The sequence below is a fragment of the Cimex lectularius genome, unplaced genomic scaffold, assembly GCF_000648675.2.
Source record: "Cimex lectularius strain Harlan isolate CLEC.00 unplaced genomic scaffold, Clec_2.1 scaffold193, whole genome shotgun sequence".
Taxonomy (NCBI): Eukaryota; Metazoa; Arthropoda; class Insecta; order Hemiptera; family Cimicidae; genus Cimex; species Cimex lectularius.
The window spans coordinates 164044-181744 of record NW_019392759.1 but is presented as its reverse complement, the minus strand read 5'-3'; the positions used below and the strand labels follow the sequence as shown (position 1 = coordinate 181744).

Sequence of the window (17701 nt, the reverse complement as noted above, 5' to 3'; positions counted from 1 at the left end):
TCATATCCTGGAGAAGAGTTAAATGAAGTAAAGGATAAATTAATTTTCGTCTAGCCCTCACAATAGATTTTAAACATTTTTTTGGAATATAATTATTTACCAATTCTAAAATTTAAAAAAAAGAAGAATGATTTTGTGAGTTACTACGGCATAAAAGATGCCGAAACGTGTCAGAAATGTGTAAAAATGTGCAAAAATCGACACACGCCTACTGAAATTGCTTAAAAAGAACTCATTATTGTAATATAATTAAATTCAAAACGCAGGTGATTACGAGAGTGAAACTTTTTTCCTTGGTGATCAGGGCCATTCATATTTTTATTATTCATTCATGTTCTACTAAACGCCGTGTCTATCGCGTATCTGAATTACTCGATTATCGACAACTCAACTAAGATTCGTTAGGGAGATTAAACAGATAATCCCGAGATCCGGTTTAAGAGCGAGGATGGGCGGACCCGGATCAGTTTTGATCGATTGCGGGGTATATTTATATTTGCAAGCGGAATTATTCAACCGATCGAGCTGGAACTAGATAAAAAAAGTAAAATTTTGGTCTTTGCAAATTTTTTAATTTATCTCATACACAAACAATTACAATAAAAAAATAAAATAAAAAATATAAACTAAACTGGGAAAGTGAAACGTCTACTTATTAATCATAAGTGTCGAACAAATCAACGGAATGAGAAACTTGATGAATTAGAGTGAAATTATAGCCTTCCCAGGGTCTAGCATATTAAAGCATAATCTCCATATTTCTTTCAATCGGGTTTTCTCAAACGGAATTTCTTTTGAAACTTTTAGAAGGATAACCATTGTCACAATGTTTGTACAACGTGGTTATATAAAAAACATTATGTAAGGTAGCATTAAAAAGTATTCAAAATTAAATCGGATAATGCGTGATGGTCCTATACAACTTTTTTAGCTTATAATTTCTTAACGCTATTAAATATAAGCTATTATATCTTTATTTTTCTTCTAGTTATTAGCAAGTCTGAAAAATTATCAAATTTAAATCTTGACACACAACATAGAGCAAAAATCTTTCGATTGAAATATAAAGCTTGAAATATCGTATTGTTTGGATCAATTTGTATAAGAGGAAATTCAGTTTTCAGATTTGCCCCGAATATTTGGCCTTATTGTCAACTGGAAAATCTACATGCTAATAAATTTATGCTTGTTAATTCATCACTGACTCGTTATTTGATCCGGTGGCGAAGACGGCCTCTTGGAAGAGTGCGAAAACGAAAAGTATTCGCATTTTTTTTCTCTGGAGGGAAATATGTCAAATCGAAAGGGTTCCCTTTCGCAAAACGTTGCCCTAGGCGGTTAAAAAAGTAAAATAAAAGCCGATGCCGTAATTTGCATCCATGTTCGGTCTTGAGATTACACGCCGATCTTCTTTGAAGTAGTTTTGAAACATTAATCATCGGTCGTCTCTTACGACCGTTAATAGCGATTGACTGAATAGTTGAGATTGGTTGAATGAGCAAGCGTCAGAAAAATAAAACTCACAACAACTTCATCTAGTTAATATCGTGTATAAATGAACGCACAAAATAATAATTAATTTAATTATAATGAGTAGTCATTTATACAATAAAAGAACTGAAAATGGAATAAATAAAGGTGTTATTTTTTTCATTCTCCGAACAAAAATGTTTTATATTATTATTGTTCAATCATTCGGAAAAATGAATAACATATTATTACCCAGTCTAATTTAATTCTTATCACTCGTATCTTTCATGGTCATCTTTCTGTGTATATAACTTTCAACTTTACTCTTTCTGACTTGTCTCTTTTCATATGTCCACACTCTGCTTTTGTCAATATGTCAGCATGTTAATTATTTTCAGACGTGTCCTGGCACCCACATCAGTGATACCTGACTGCTCATTCCCAGGTGTTGGAGAGATATGAAATATTCCATGGTAAAATTTGGTAAGGTGGAGGCGTCTAAAGCCTTTGGTATGGCTTAGCTGTCTGAGAATTGTACATTGTATTGTAAAACATATACTGCATGTTATATTTATTGTATGGAACCTTGTCTCTCTCATTCTCTCTCTCTCTCGCAGTTAATTAGCTATAGTTAATGAACAGATCATTACTTAATTAATCTACCAAAACACAGAACAAAAACACTTAGCAATTCATTTAAAATAAAAAGCATAAAATCATTCAAAATAAAAAACTTAAAGAATACTGTGTGCTGATTAGTGATCCCAGTCCCTGAAGATGATCTCAAAAGATGGTAACGTTGGCACGATAAAGAAAATATTTTTCTGAAACCTACCGCATCTCACGATTTTAGAATAATTAAAGAATAATTATTAAGTAAATATGTTGGATATAATACGACAAATTAGCATTTACCATTAAATGTTTATCTAAAAAATAATTTAATTTAATGAAATAATAGTTAATAAATTAATTAATTTAATTTTAATTTTTTAATATTTATGTAGTTAACATCACATCATTTACTTACATACTTTAATTTATTACTTTTATTATTATTATTTTTATATACTTTTACATTAACTTTTAAAACTTTAATAATCATTTAGTATTTTAGTATTTTATTTCATTTTTAAATCGTAAAATTATGTTCCAGTTCTAGAAAATTCTAATCTAGTTTTTAAGAATCTTACGAAAAACCTATATCTAATTTTGTTACTGAACAATAATATGCTATGTATAAAACTATAACTTTATAAGTTGAACTTACTCTCATTATTCATTTATTACAATTAATTAAGGTTTTTAGTTGAGATTAAAAAGCAATGGCACGAGCGGGATTCGAACCCACGATCTTCGGCTAGATACGCCGCTGCTCTACAACTTGAGCTATCGTGACCTCGATACACTCGGACACCAACTTCCTATCTCAACCCCACCTTTTGAATTTTCCCTCCTTTTTGCCATTTTTCAAATGTCGTGTAATCGGATTGGATTCTCGACGACAAATGAAAAGGGCACGGAGAGCTTTAGTGAAGTATACTTCATTTTAAATCATTAAATTCACTAATTTCGTGGTCCGCTTGACCAATTAATATATTACAATTAATAGGTCAAGCAGACCACGAAATTAGTGAATTTAATTATTCATTTACTTCATTGTTGATTTTACAATAATTTGTTATTTCTCTTTTATGTCTGTTGCGACTATAAACAAATATTGTAATTGGAATTACACGTTAAGTGTAAGAAAGGTCCTAGAGAACTAACTCTCTCTCTCTTTCTCTCTCTCTCTCTCTCTCTCTCTCCTCTCGCTTTATCTGCCTCTCTATCACTTTCTGTCTCTCTCACATAGCACACAATTATTCTATTTAAACCAACAGATATGTAAATTGACTTCAAATGAAATAATTGTTAACGTTAAACATGATGGCTTACAGTGTGTATGGCTTTTGATCTATCCATGCAATGGTTTACAGTAATAATTGAATTGTTTTTATGAGGAAATGTAAGATACAAATACATTTTTTAGTGGTTGCCACAAATTGGACTTTTTTAGATCTGAAAACTACTTAGGTTACAGTGTAATTTAGGCTAACGGATTGCCGAAAGTGCCTGAAAAGAAAAGTTCCTTGTTGTTCCTGAGATGAATACTTCAATGTTACCGTCACATTGTTTCATCTTATTGAATATTTCATATTGATTTACCTTTGGATTTAAATTATAACAGTACAAGTAGTAGCGATGCCGCCAAGACTCACCTGAAACAAAAACAAAATTAATATATTTATGACATGGGATTGGATTTTGTAAATTAATTTGGGCTAAGGCTCGTCTTTGTTTGGGTTTTTCATGTTCTCTAATAAATTTTTAAAAAAATTCACACAAATGATAAATTAACTTACAGAACGAGCACTAATTGCTAGAAACAGAGACGCAGACAGACTAAAAAGCTAGGATTGGCAAGCCAAAATGACCGGAAATGTCCAAATTACAGGTTCTCTTAGAAAGCTCGAGACCCAGCATTGAAAGAATACAGACGGATCAGTTTAATTGAGGATTCTTAGGATCAAATGTTTTATAACATTTGCAATTTTTATATTCAACTTGTCCTTGTTCTTCTTCCGGGAAACCGTTCTTCGAGTAACCGATCTATGGTCAGAGGTGGCGAACGTTAAGGGCACGCTTGCGGTACGCTCGTCTCGGATTCCCACGGCCGGCCACCGTTCTTCCCGGTAGCTTCGCCGTGGTAATCATATACTTTATCCTCCGGGAAGGGCCTGTCATTCCCTGCGGTGTCCCTCAAATAACCGGCCTAATGGGACTGTTAGGACGTCACGTCGGACTAGACCGCAGCTCGGATCTTTCGCCCCAGTCGATCACCGGTTATCGTGACAGTGGCTCGTGGTGCCAATTGAACCTGGATTTCGTCAAAATGCCTTCTTTTTACGATTGTAGAACGTGATACGATTTAAAAAAATAAATTACTGTTAAGACCAATTGATAGCACGGTCGTCTCAAAACAGCTTGAATATGCAAACAATGATCGAAACCCATCACAGTATAGGTTAATGTGAGCTGATGAACTATACAGTGAAATCATAAATGGACATTGAATGTACAGGGTGTTAAGCTACTCATGTTATAAACTTTGCCAGTAGATTCTACTTTCAAAATGGAAACAAAAAGTTATAATTAACTATGGTCCGAATCTCAGCAGTTTTGGAGTTATTCAAGTCAATATTTCAAAGTTGAAAAAATTATATGGTGATTCTAAAATACTATTTCTAAACCCAGAACCCAGCAAATTTTAGAAAATGTACGCCATTTAATATACTTTTTAGTGGTGTAATTGGTTTTTTAATTATTGAATTGATAAGAATGGAATGAGAAAAATTACCAAGGGAATTTTCAATGAATTTATTAAAAGTTTTTTAATTTGGGTTCAAAACCGAAATAATCCAAGTGTTTACTTATTTACCAACATGACGCCAACTTTGATTAAAGGATTATTGTATTATTATTATTATTAAGAGTTTAAAGATTCAAAACGTTTTTAATTATCTATTTTGTTAGTATTATGGCTACGTTTTTTAAAAGTAGGTAAATCTAACTTACCTACTACTTTTAAAAAGTCGGTATTTCTTTTTACTTTTAAAAAGTAGGTTTGGAAATAGTACCATAATCACCATAGAAGTTTTTCAACTTCGAAAAAAAAACAATATTTTTCAAAGTTCGGGAAACTAAAACGCTTATTTCACAAAAGTTTACAAGTATAGTATTGATCAAATCTTATTAGAAATTTAATGTAGTTTTCAATAGTATCAACGGATTTGCCCAAAACCTTTTAGTTTTGGAGTTTTCTTTATTTATTTGAAGCAATGTCGTGAAATCTTAAAAAATCAGAAAAAGAGGAATAACGCCGAAAGTGTTGAGATTCGGACCAAAGTTAATTAGGACTTTTTTGGTTCCATTTTGAATGCAGAATCTACTGGCAAAGTTTGTAACACGAGTACCCGTCACGCTGTATAAGCTGTATTTTTCCTTATTTCTTTGCTTCTGCGAAATGAAAATCATTTGAAAATAATACTCAGCTTAAAATAACAATTTTAACTTTATTATTGTATTTGATTTGTGTTAGAATTTCTCATTTCCTGTTAAAGCCAATCTCCTGTTAGAAGGACCACCTCATCACCTTAGAAGGAGGAATAATTAATTTACCTCGGTTATTATTTATTTTTAAATAAGCTCTCTATACTAAATAAATTAAATTTGTAAGATAAAAGGTTAACATACGTTTTAGGGATGGTTAAGGGATTAATATATATATTATTAAATAGATAAAAGTGTATTTGATAAAAAAATATTATAAATATATTGACTACATATACGGATAAAAAATTCCGGATGATAAATCTTATATGATTGATGCATCCTAGTTAAATTTTTCAATATTTTAATGATACATATTATGTAAAATTACACGTTTTAAATTCGATTTTCGTTCAAAAAAATCATTATGCTTCAATTTAATTCGATTAATGACTAATGTTTATTAAAATAGAGAAATTTATTTATTCAAGGGTTTAATTTTAGAAATATTTAAGCTTAAATGTGTACCACAATGACAATGAGAATATCAACTGTTCGTACTTGTTCATCATAAATCAATCAAATATGCGTGAAAACATTAATAATTTAACTTCGTTTCGCCATGTGCAAAAACGAAAATTTATAATCAAATTGAGTACATAAAAATAATAAAACAGACCCACCACAGATGGCGAGAAGCAGAAACGTGTTGGGCAGACCAAAATGATAGGAAACGACCAAACTAAGTAAATATAATTACTACAGTTTTTTTCTAACTAGAATAAAATCGTTCAATTGATGAATTTTGGTATATATTTAGTTTGTGAAATAAATAAATAACAATTAGTCAAAAAGGTGTACATTCAAATAAGACATTTGTAACAGTTTTTAAAAAGATTAAAAAATAATTCGCATAATTTTGCAATGATTATTTGGAGATCGTGAGATGTCTGTTGTGATGTACGTTTAGAAAAACATTGTCTTTACCGTGCCAACGTTTCGATCTTTATTGAAATCATCTTCAGGCCTCGAAGTGGTTTTTTTCTGTGTAAGAAACACTTTGAGCCCTGAAGATATCTCAATAAAGATCGAAACGTTGGCACGATAAAGAAAATGTTTTTCTGAAACCTACATCACACCAGACCGCATCTCACGATTTCTTAATAATCATAATATTATTGGACTTTTTTTAAGCAATAATCAAATGTACAATTGGCGATGAAATGGACACAGTTGGCTATATTGGCTGTGGAATACTCACATTAAAAAAAGCCCAACCGGCACTAGATCCATGAGAAATCCACGTCGGAAGGCAGAATGCGAACAGCCGTCGAGGTGTCTGAAAGGGAGGTTTACACAATTCGGTCATTATCCTGTCTGACCTGTCCGTTTGAAAAAGCTCCCTTCTCTTACGTTTGTAATTCCTCCCGACATAATGGTGGCATAATAGCAGGGCTATTATGTCAAATAGGAAAATCTGACAGGGGAATTAAACGACAACGCCCCCTCTCCGGGAGAGGGATGTCCCAGGTTCGTAGGACGATAAATTTCCCTGTACCACTTGGTATTCAAGGGGTGCATCCTGGATTTATTAGTTTTACCCGTCTTAAAAATCCCACCCTCTTCCCAGTGGCCTTAAATTCGCATTAAACACTTATTTGTCACGGGATCCCACTTCCATTTAAAATAATGTTACCAACCCTAGTGTTTCAACAGATTCCTCTCGATTAAACGAATTTCAGGCCATTTCATTTCAATTTGTAAATATTTACTGGCACTAATTTGATTGGATTACTTTTCAATATTAACGTGGACAGTGATTCAAAATTATCGGAAAACCAAAATTACTCATTCCATCCACTTTGTACACTGTTTTATATATTACTTGTACACTGATAACTCATAGATTTTAAATTTTCTATTACCTACAGTTATTATAGGAATAGAATTACAGTTCTTGCTAATTAATCATGAACAAATTAATTTATTTATAAATTGTATTTAATTAAATTCTCATTAAATGAACACAATTATTTTATTATGCCACACTACATGACGACATTATATGTAGAAAATAGAACATAAATGCATTTTTTATTATATAACACATATTTATTATGTAATTAATAGTAATTATTAACATAAAGTCACGGGAAGTCACGATAGCTCAAGTGATAGAGCAGCGGCTTTTTTAGCCGAAGGTCGTGGGTTCGAATCCCTCTCGTGACACTGACTTTTTTATCTCAACCAAACAACCTTACTTAAAAAGAGTAAGTAATTGAAAGAAATAACTTGGTTAACTGAACGCTAAAACATGGATTAAAGGAATTTAGGTGTGGTCAAAAGCTATAATATCGGTAATATATATCTATATCGTAAGTCCTTAAAAAAATATTGTACCAACTAGTTTCACATGAAAACATCATTTATTTAAAATTTTGAAGATCGGTATTCCTTCGATAAGTGAAATTGTTAAATTATTATTATTATCACAAGGTAAAGGAGTAAGTGGAATATTAATATCAAATGTGTGAGCTAGTATTGAGTAAATATTTACAACTGGTAAGAAAATTACTACCTGCTCACAATCAAATCACAATAACAAGTTCAGGTTTGTTGATTATTTTATCGTTACTGAAATACTAATTGTTAACTACATAAACCAAAGTAAGATTTATATCTTATTTTCCAGATTTATGAGTGTCTTTATTATTCAGAAATCCAATTCCATTAAAAAATCTAGAGTTATCATTTTGCCCAATTCGGTAGTTTTCGTTGTAAGGAATATTGGCAAGTACACAGTAATGGACAAAAATAACATAAATAAAAATTAGACAGAACTTTATTACCATTAAAGGTTCTATTTATTGCATTATTTCTATTAATTTTGAGCTTCCTAAAGCAAGTAGAACCAAATTTATCAAAGCTTTTATTAATAATTGATCGTTTATTTGGTTTTTAATTTGTTGAGTTTCAATATTATGGTTAAAAACTTTTTTGTCATACATGCGGGCTTAACGTATCTACTCGTTGAGTGCCGCGGACGAGGGGTCAAACAAATTTACAATACTTTTTTTTTTCACAATTAAAAAGCTATGGGCTATACCAGATTCGAACCCAGAACCGGGCAGTGGCTAGTGGGACGCCTGACCGATCGGCCGCCGCCGTCCCCCTAAAAACCTGTTAACTGATAAATTTCCGTTTTAAAATTTTAAGTTTATTTATTTATATTTTTTTGACGAGGGTATTTCGGGTATGTTACATGAACCCTCGGGGGGTACCGGTGTTTTTGAAAGAAAGCCCATTTGTAAGTATGTCAGGTTCGAAGGGATTTGTGAACCCCGGACCAACCTTATCAACGCCTTAACCGATGTGACCACCGACGTCCCAAAATTTGAAGTTGCACCGAAAAAATTGTATGACTATCAAACAAGTAACAAAGTTGAAAAAGGTCAATCTATGTTCTTATCCTTAATTTAACAAATTTAAAATTATTTTTCAGTTTTAGTTTAGGAATATATTTTTGCAGCCAAGGAGAATTTCCAGATTAAACATTATGAATTTTCAAAGAAAAAGGCTGTATCGAAAAAGAAGTGAGTCAAGAAAAAACTAAACACTTATGTAATATTGCATATTTATTTGTTTGGCATGTAATAAATAATAGTTGACCAAGGCAGCATTTAAATTTGCTCTATTTTCAGAAGGATTTAAAAAATGTTTGAGATTTCTCTGTTTGATCAGAAGTGTGATTAACCTGTAATTTTTTACCATCCTAGTCTGCCTATTCTCACAGTGTTTATACTATGTATTATTACTGCAGACCCTTAAGATGGCCAAACACCGAGGAGCAGACCTGGAAGACCGGAACGACAAAAATTTGAAAATATGTTAACCAACTCATATAGTACGTATTGACGATATGATTTTGAACGATGGCATTTGATAAAAATAATTTATTTTTGTGGTCTATTGGCCAAATTACTTCTTTCAATTAATTAATCTTTTTGCGTAAGATTTTGATTGAAATTAAAAAGTTAGTGCCACGAGCGGGATTCGAACCCACGGCCTTCGGCTAAATACTCTACCTGGCTCTACCAATTGAGCTATCGTGACAACCGAAGATCTTCACGGGTCGTGGGTTCGAATCCCGCTCGTGGCACTAACTTTTTCATTTCAACCAAAACCTTACATAAAAAGATTAATTAATTGAAAAAATAATAATAAATACGTACCGATAATTGTGTCGTGAATGTGCATGTTTGTGATTTATATTACTTGGTTAAATTTTATTTATTTAAAATATTTGATTTTGTATATTACTAGCCTCATGTTTTATTGAAATATATATAAATAAATACTAGTATAAAATATGTTGAGTTATTTAAGGTTGCTCTGTAATAAAGTGTGATTTCGGCATTTTATTTTTTTTTCTAATGTAAATTTGCATTACTAAATATTATATGTGATTTGTGATGAAATTATTTTCAAAGGGTACGAATTTATAGAATCCACATAATGTATGTAAAATTAAAAATTCATATTCAAAATAAAGAATTTTAATGTTGGGATGAACAGAGTACGGAACATTTTAAACACTTTAAAATAGCAATAAAAAGGAAGGCAACGATTGTAAAACATGGCAAGCATGAAATATGCCACATACGAGGCTCTTTTTCTGATTCCATTCCTTAATAAATTGTAGAAGGGTTGGTTTGATATTAATTTACGACCCCTTGGGCTTAGCAGGGGCTTTGCATGTTTTCCGAAAAGATAGTAAGTCCCCGGCTATGGCGGCATAGATGAAAGGAAGGCGGCGAAGTCTAATTGGTAGGCAGGGGCCTCGGTTTGTAAGGTGTGTGGCCCAGGCCCACACTAATAACTCTATCCCGCCCCGACTACTAACTGCTCCGAAAGCATGCCTCTACATCACGGGATGCACGCCGAGTCGCTGGAATGTCAACCACTTCCGTGTCAACCCTTTTTTTTCCAGCCATTTTGGTTCCGAGATCATGGGTGTTCCGAGGTCGGAGGGGGAAGGGATGTCAACCCTATGAAACAGGCGAATAAGAAAAAATAATGGCGATTTTTTCCTCCTAAGCTCAGACTATTTCAACAACATCTGAATTTCATATAACAAAAACGGCGAAAATTCACAGACAAAACTGTCGGACATGAAAGTTCCATACCCAGCAGACAAGAGGATATCTTACAAAAAGCTGTACTTGCTTCCCCGTTAAAAAAGAACACTTCTGCTACTCTGAAGTCTGGAAGAGTTGCCAAAAAGTTCAGACTTTTTGAGATGTTCTCTTGGATATGCGGAGTTATTAAAACCTTCAGTTTGAACGTTTCTGAACATTTCGGTCTCTTTATTCGACAATACTAGTATCCAACCTAAAATGTACAAGGTAAACACAAATGGTGGTTAATTAATAAGAACAAAATAAAATAACCACCCCTAAGAAACTATAGAAAAATCGTTTGCTATAACAGTTGCTGGGATTGATTTTCGACAGAAACCTGAGAACCCAATTGAAAAAGACATTGTAGAACGTGGAATGCAGCGATGATTATATTTACTACAGCTCCCTTATCTGTCACAATCGTCACAAATGACTCATCAAACATCATGTTAATCACATTCTAGTGATTTAGAGGTGGTTTTACCGTCAAGCAGTTCAGCACCACGACGTTTCCTGGAGCTATTTTAAACTTGCCTAATGTCTGGAGCTTTTGCCTTGTCTTCAATTTATTTTTAACAGTCGATGGACTCTTGTTCTGCAATGTCAACTTTGCCTATGTTAATTTGGAGATGGAGGATGCGGTCTGGTGTGACGTAGGTTTTAGAAAAACGTTTTCTTTATCGTGCCAACGTTTCGATCTTTATTGAGATCATCTTCAGAGCCTGGGATTTATAAACGTTGTTTAAATTATACAAATAGGATGTGAAAAAATTAATTTATACAATGATAGACCTTTTAGATTCAATGAAAGCATTTGTACTCACTCAATGTGTATGTTTTCTATGTAGATTTGTCAGTATTGTGTGTCGTGTTGAGAGTGAGATATTGATATTTTATGTTTATATACAATGGATTTTGAAGGGGTGAGGAAGGAAGTCGGTATAGAAAGACATTTTTATATGAGGAGTCGGCTTCTTTGAGGTGAAAGGAGCCGACAATGGGAAAAAATGGGTAATGTTTCGGCCTGATTATCCTTTCAGGATTATATAGACGGGGATAATTAGGGAAAGGAATGCCAAATTGTTGAAGAATTAGACAATGCAGAAATGTTTGATGTGTGGAATGTGATGATTGTTTTATGTTATATGTTTTGTCTGATGTGATGATATATGTATGTTGAATTTGATTAATGATATTAACGTAGCGTTTGTAAAAATGATTATTATATGTAAAAATCTGTTAATACAGCAGTGTCGAACCATTGTTATCGACGTGTTTTTTTATAGACTTGTGTGGTGTTATGTTGGGCCATTTATCTTTAATAATGTTCAGTGTCTATTGGAATGTTGGTGAACAATGATGGATCTAGGAGGATGTGAATATTATTAATTTTGTTAATGAAATAAATCTTTTACGTTATATGCGTTATCTGTGATGTTGTTAAGCATATTGGTTAGGTATTTTGTCATGTTTTATATAGGAGAATTTACAAATGAAATTATTGGCCTTAGAATGTGTTCAGGTTTATGTGTTTTTATAGATCAGACACAACGATCACATCAAGAGTGACTTGACATTCTAAAATAATTGAAAATTTTTGGTTCGTGTAATTTTGGGTAGAGAATAATGAAAATACTATTTGTGACTCTATCTCTTAAAATAGGATGGACCCAATACTTATTTTCTCGCGGTCTTCTTAATTTTTATATAGAGAAAATAATACCACAGTCACACAACTTCTTCGACAAAAAAAATTGCTCTACGTGCGATTCAACGCCCCACGTGTACTAAGACTTACTTTTGGTTATTTAGTAAGTGTAGTTTGCTTCCTAACCAGTAAGTTGTGAAAAAATTACTGGAAATCAGTAACCTAAGTTATCTGCCTTATTATGGTTTTTTCAGCCCGACCGTTCAGAATTTCAAGTAAGACTAGCTTCCTCAAGAATCCTTAAGGTATATTTTATTTTCTTACTTTTCTTCCTCAATATAATACTTTTGTATAACAACACCTTCTGGCCTCAAACGATCCAAAAACCTATTGAAATGTGTCAGCTATTAGTTGTTAAATCGCGCACAAATAGATAGCTTTAAGGCCTTTAAACTGGCAGTTCTTGGCTGACCTATGCGTGATAGGTCATTTCTTATCTAGCCGACAAACCCTACCTATGTCAAAGCGTTTCGACATTACTCGCCGGCTCTTTTGGCATATCGTGCCTAATAAAATTATGTACTTTTGGCCCAACCGACGAGTAATCGATTGGTTGATTATAATTTTGTAGAATCTGCTTAGTCGGTTGATGATCGGTGAAATCCTTTTTATTCCTTGACGACCTTATAAATAAAAATCTGCCAGAGGGAAATCAATTAATGGTAGGTTTCAAATTATAACTTGAGGCATGTTTAATTTAATTAAATTCTCATTTCAGACTTTTTTTTACTTTACTTCCTTATTACATACAAAAGTGTTGAGTAGTTTAGATGGATCATAAGATAAATCGGTGAGAATATTGAGATAGGACGGCAGAATGAAAAACCAAGAAAAAATAAACATTTGACCTAGGCTCACGTGTACATTTATTGAATTTTAATTGTTAAGAATCTCAAATAACGTGGCATCAAATATTGACATCACTTTAGAATATATTCACATAAACATAACGTATTGTCGTGATTAAATGTAATTTACATATTATTGAATTTTAATTGTTACTTATTCAGAAATCGTGAGATGCGGTCTGATTTCTGATTTCTAAATAATTATCGATTAACGGTCACTGATCACCACACATTTAATTGTTACATCCATTACATTTCGTGGTCCGATTGACCGAATAACGTTTTTCAATTAATTATTCTTTATATAAGGCATTGGTTGAGATGAAAAGTCAGTGTCAAGAGCTGGATTCGAACCCACGACTTTCGACTCAATACGCCGCTGCTCTAACCATTTGAGCTATACTATATTTGAGCTATAGCTATACTATAGCTGTACGGGGGTATTCATGAATGCTTTCATTTCTCTATTCGAGTTAACACGAGTTAACATCTTACAAACTTCATGAATACCCGTGCTATAGCTCAAATGGTTAGAACAGCGGCGTATTTAGCCGAGGGTCGTGGGTTCGAATCCCGCTCGTGACACTGACTTTTTTATCTCAACCTGATATGAAGATTAATTTAATTGTTACTTTTTGCCATCATGTTTGACAATTTTTTTCTCATAAAATTATAATAAACAATATATTTGCAAAAAAATATTTATCCTTATTTAACTTGGGGAGAAAGATGATAACAATAAGGTCTGGTAGATTTTTTTAAATATATGTTGTTGTTTAATATTGTTTTAATATAATATGTTAAATAACTTGTATGTTTAGTATTAAGCTATGTTGAACATCCATTGGACTAAATAATCTACATCATTTTAATTAAAAATTACAATTAATTAAGGTTTTTAGTTGAGATAAAAAAGTCAATGGCACGAGCGGGATTCGAACCCACGATCTTCGGCTAGATACGCCGNGGCACGATAAAGAAAATGTTTTTCTGAAACCTACATCACACCAGACCGCATCTCACGATTTCTGAATAATTATCGATTAACGGTCACTAATCACCACACATGTAAACATGAATTTTCACTTCAAATTTTAAATATGGTTTTATGCAATTTGTAGTTTTTCAATCTTGCCCCATAAATTGGTGCTTCACAATTGATGCTACACTTTTTAACCTATCCTTGTTAATGGCAAAAGGTTGAAACTTGAAACTTGCCTGACAGACCAACCAAAGAGGACAGGCATACCAAAATGATCTTTTTTTAAGTATAAAGACGACAGTATTCCTGTCACACAGGGCTCATTATCCAACTACCCATTAATTGACATTGTCTAGGGGTCAAACTAATTTACGATACATCTTTTCATACAATTATCAATTAAAAAGCTTTCCTTCAGCTCTGTCGGGATGCCTAATATACAAATATCCACAACTTATATTGCAAAATCATTTCATATCAATATAAATTGCAAAGTATAGTATGCAATTATATAAAACCATTTTGATAAAACCTACGGTCATTCAATAACTATTTTACTTTAAATAAGCCCTAAGTTTCCCAATAATCTCCTATTTGGAACGTCAGGCTTGTTCAAGGGAGACTAAAATGATCGGTAATAACCAAATCATAGGTACAATTTTCCTGATAATTATTACCATATTCAATAGTAAAAGGAGAATTTCAGACTAAACGCTAACCGATCAACTTCAAATATTGACATAACATTACAGAAATGTAACCTAATTCCTAGCGCAATATCTGAAGATTATTAAGGTTAATTAACCTCAATGCACATTAGATTATTATTAGTTGCTACAGAAAACAAAAAAGCTAAATAATAAATTATGGTTAAATATTGTACTTTCACCTTATTTATCCTAATACCCTCAAAAACTTACTGAATGGTCGTTGAGTACCCCAATCAATATCACATCAGAAAATTACGTATTGCCAAACAAACATAAAACCTTGCAATTATTAACTTTTGGTTTATTTAATGAAACTTGTGATATTTAAGGCCATTGTACGATGGAAAATAATTACAGCAACGGGTAAACTTCTGTTACATATTTATCATTTTTAATGTCTAATAATCTCGCATAACCTCACTTCAAAAGTTGACATCACATTAGAGATATGTAACCTCATTTCAAACGCGATGTATTCAGTTTTTTGAGGTAAGTTAACCTAAATGCACATTTCATTATTATTTGTTCCTACAGAAAACATAAAAGCTAAATAATAAATTAATGTTAAGTTTTATACTTTTACATTATTTATCCTAATACCGTCATATACTTACTGAATGGTCATTTAGTATCCCAATAAATATCACTTTAGAAAATGATTCCCATTACGTATTTCCAAACAAACATAATACCTTGCAATTATTAACTTTTCGTTTATTTAATGAAGCTTCTGATATTTAATGTCTTGGTATGGTGGATAATAATACAGCAACGGCTAAATCTTTTTTACATATTAATGATTTTTAATGTCAAAAATTCTCACAAACTAATTTTAAATATTGACATCACATTAGAAAAATGTAACCTCATTTCTAGCGCAATATCTGCAGATTATTAAGGTTAGTTAACATCAATGCACATTAGATTATTATTTGTTGGTACAGAAAACAAAAAAGCTAAATAATAAATTAAGGTTAAGTACTGTACTTTCACCTTATTTATCCTAATACCCTCATAAACTTGCTGAATGGTCGTTTAGTACACCAATCAATATCACATCAGAAAATGATTCCCATTACGTATTTCCAAACAAACATAATATCTTGCAGTTAATAACTTTTCGTTTCTTTAATGAAACTTGTGATATTTAAGGTCATTGTACGATGGAAAATAATTACAGAAACGGCTAAACCTCTTTTACATATTAATCTTTCTTAATGTCTAACGATCTCTCATAACCTCACTTCAAATATTGACATCACATTAGAGAAATGTAACCTCATTTCCGTTGAGGATGGTATGCAGTTAACTCCATTAACTTTTGTTGCACTTTGGAAAACATTAGATTTTATGGCTTTAGTTTTTCAATCAAGCCATTTAAAATGAGAGCTAGAGAGAGATCTAAGCTCCTTCCTTATTTGAAGAAAACATACAGAATTCATTGGATTCATGCTTTTCATTGGAGAAAAGTGAAAGGAAGAATATTAGGTATATATATATTTTTTTAATTAGTTGTCAATACCACCGAAAAAAGAATCAATTCTTTAGGAATTTTCTTAATTTTCTAATTAACTTTAAAAAAAATTCCTATGGAGCTCTTTAGTATCAATCACTACTGATTCAGGCAAACAATTTTTTAGCAACATTTTCTTGGCTCTCTGTCCCCAATAAACTTTTTCCAGCTTTCAAGAAAAACCCTGAACATAATATGAATTAATTGTAAAAATTGCGAACTTATTTGTAATTGCGTTTTTGAATGGTTCAAAAGAAAATTAAAATGGATATGGCAAAAGAAATCAAACTTAAAGTGGATTTAAGGATGAAGACGAAACATCTAACAGAAAGTGATTTCTCCATGTTGTCTGCAGGGCGATGTACCTGATTTTTTTTGCTTTATTTCATTAATATCTTGACCCCCCGCGGCCCCAAGTACCTGAAATTAGGTCGTTACCGATGATTTTGGTCTACCAAAATGGATGGCCAAAATAATGATCGGTAACAACCGAACTTCACAGTCAGTCTGTTGCACTTCTGACGTGAACTAAACGAAACAATCCGTTCTCGAATTCGACGTATGATTCTGGTGAAAAATTGTTTCGTTTTCGTTCATTTTGGTTTGTCTATCATGTTTTTATCCAGCAGAGGTTAGGCAGATCAAAATGACCAGAAACAAATGGAATTAAAGTTAGAAAAATGTCGATAAGAATAAGTCTTTTTACAATAGCCAAAACAATTCTAGGCCTAAAGGGGCGATAGAGTAAATACTCCACATGAAAATTCATAGATTTGGTCGTTACCGATGATTTTGGTCTGCCAACACTCGCTGGATAAGTCTATCAGATTTGTTTAGACATTTCGCCTCCTGCATGTCAAGACGAGTCAGGGTAAAATGATCAGTAATGACTGAACTTCACTTCTGGTGTGAACTAAATCAAACAACCCATAAGTCAGGTATAATATACAACACAAAAAATCGAGGTTAGGCAGAAAAAATGATCGGAAACAAGTGAAAGAAAGTTTAAAAATATCCATTACATTTCGTGGTCCGATTGACCGAATAACATCTTACAATTAATTAATCTTTATGTAAGGTATTGGTTGAGATAAAAAAGTCAGTGCCACGAGCAGGATTCGAACCCACGACGTTCGGCTAGCTTTACATAAAATTTAAAAATATGTCGACAAAAGTCAAAACTAATTCCAGGCCTAAA

General features: G+C 32.4%; 1 non-coding gene across 1 annotated transcript; it reads left to right on the top strand.

Moving 5' to 3' along the window:
- The first annotated feature begins 7718 nt into the window (after positions 1–7718).
- Positions 7719–7791, top strand: Trnak-uuu. Its single transcript has one exon. It is a non-coding gene; the product is annotated as a tRNA-Lys (tRNA).
- The last annotated feature ends 9910 nt before the right edge of the window (positions 7792–17701 follow it).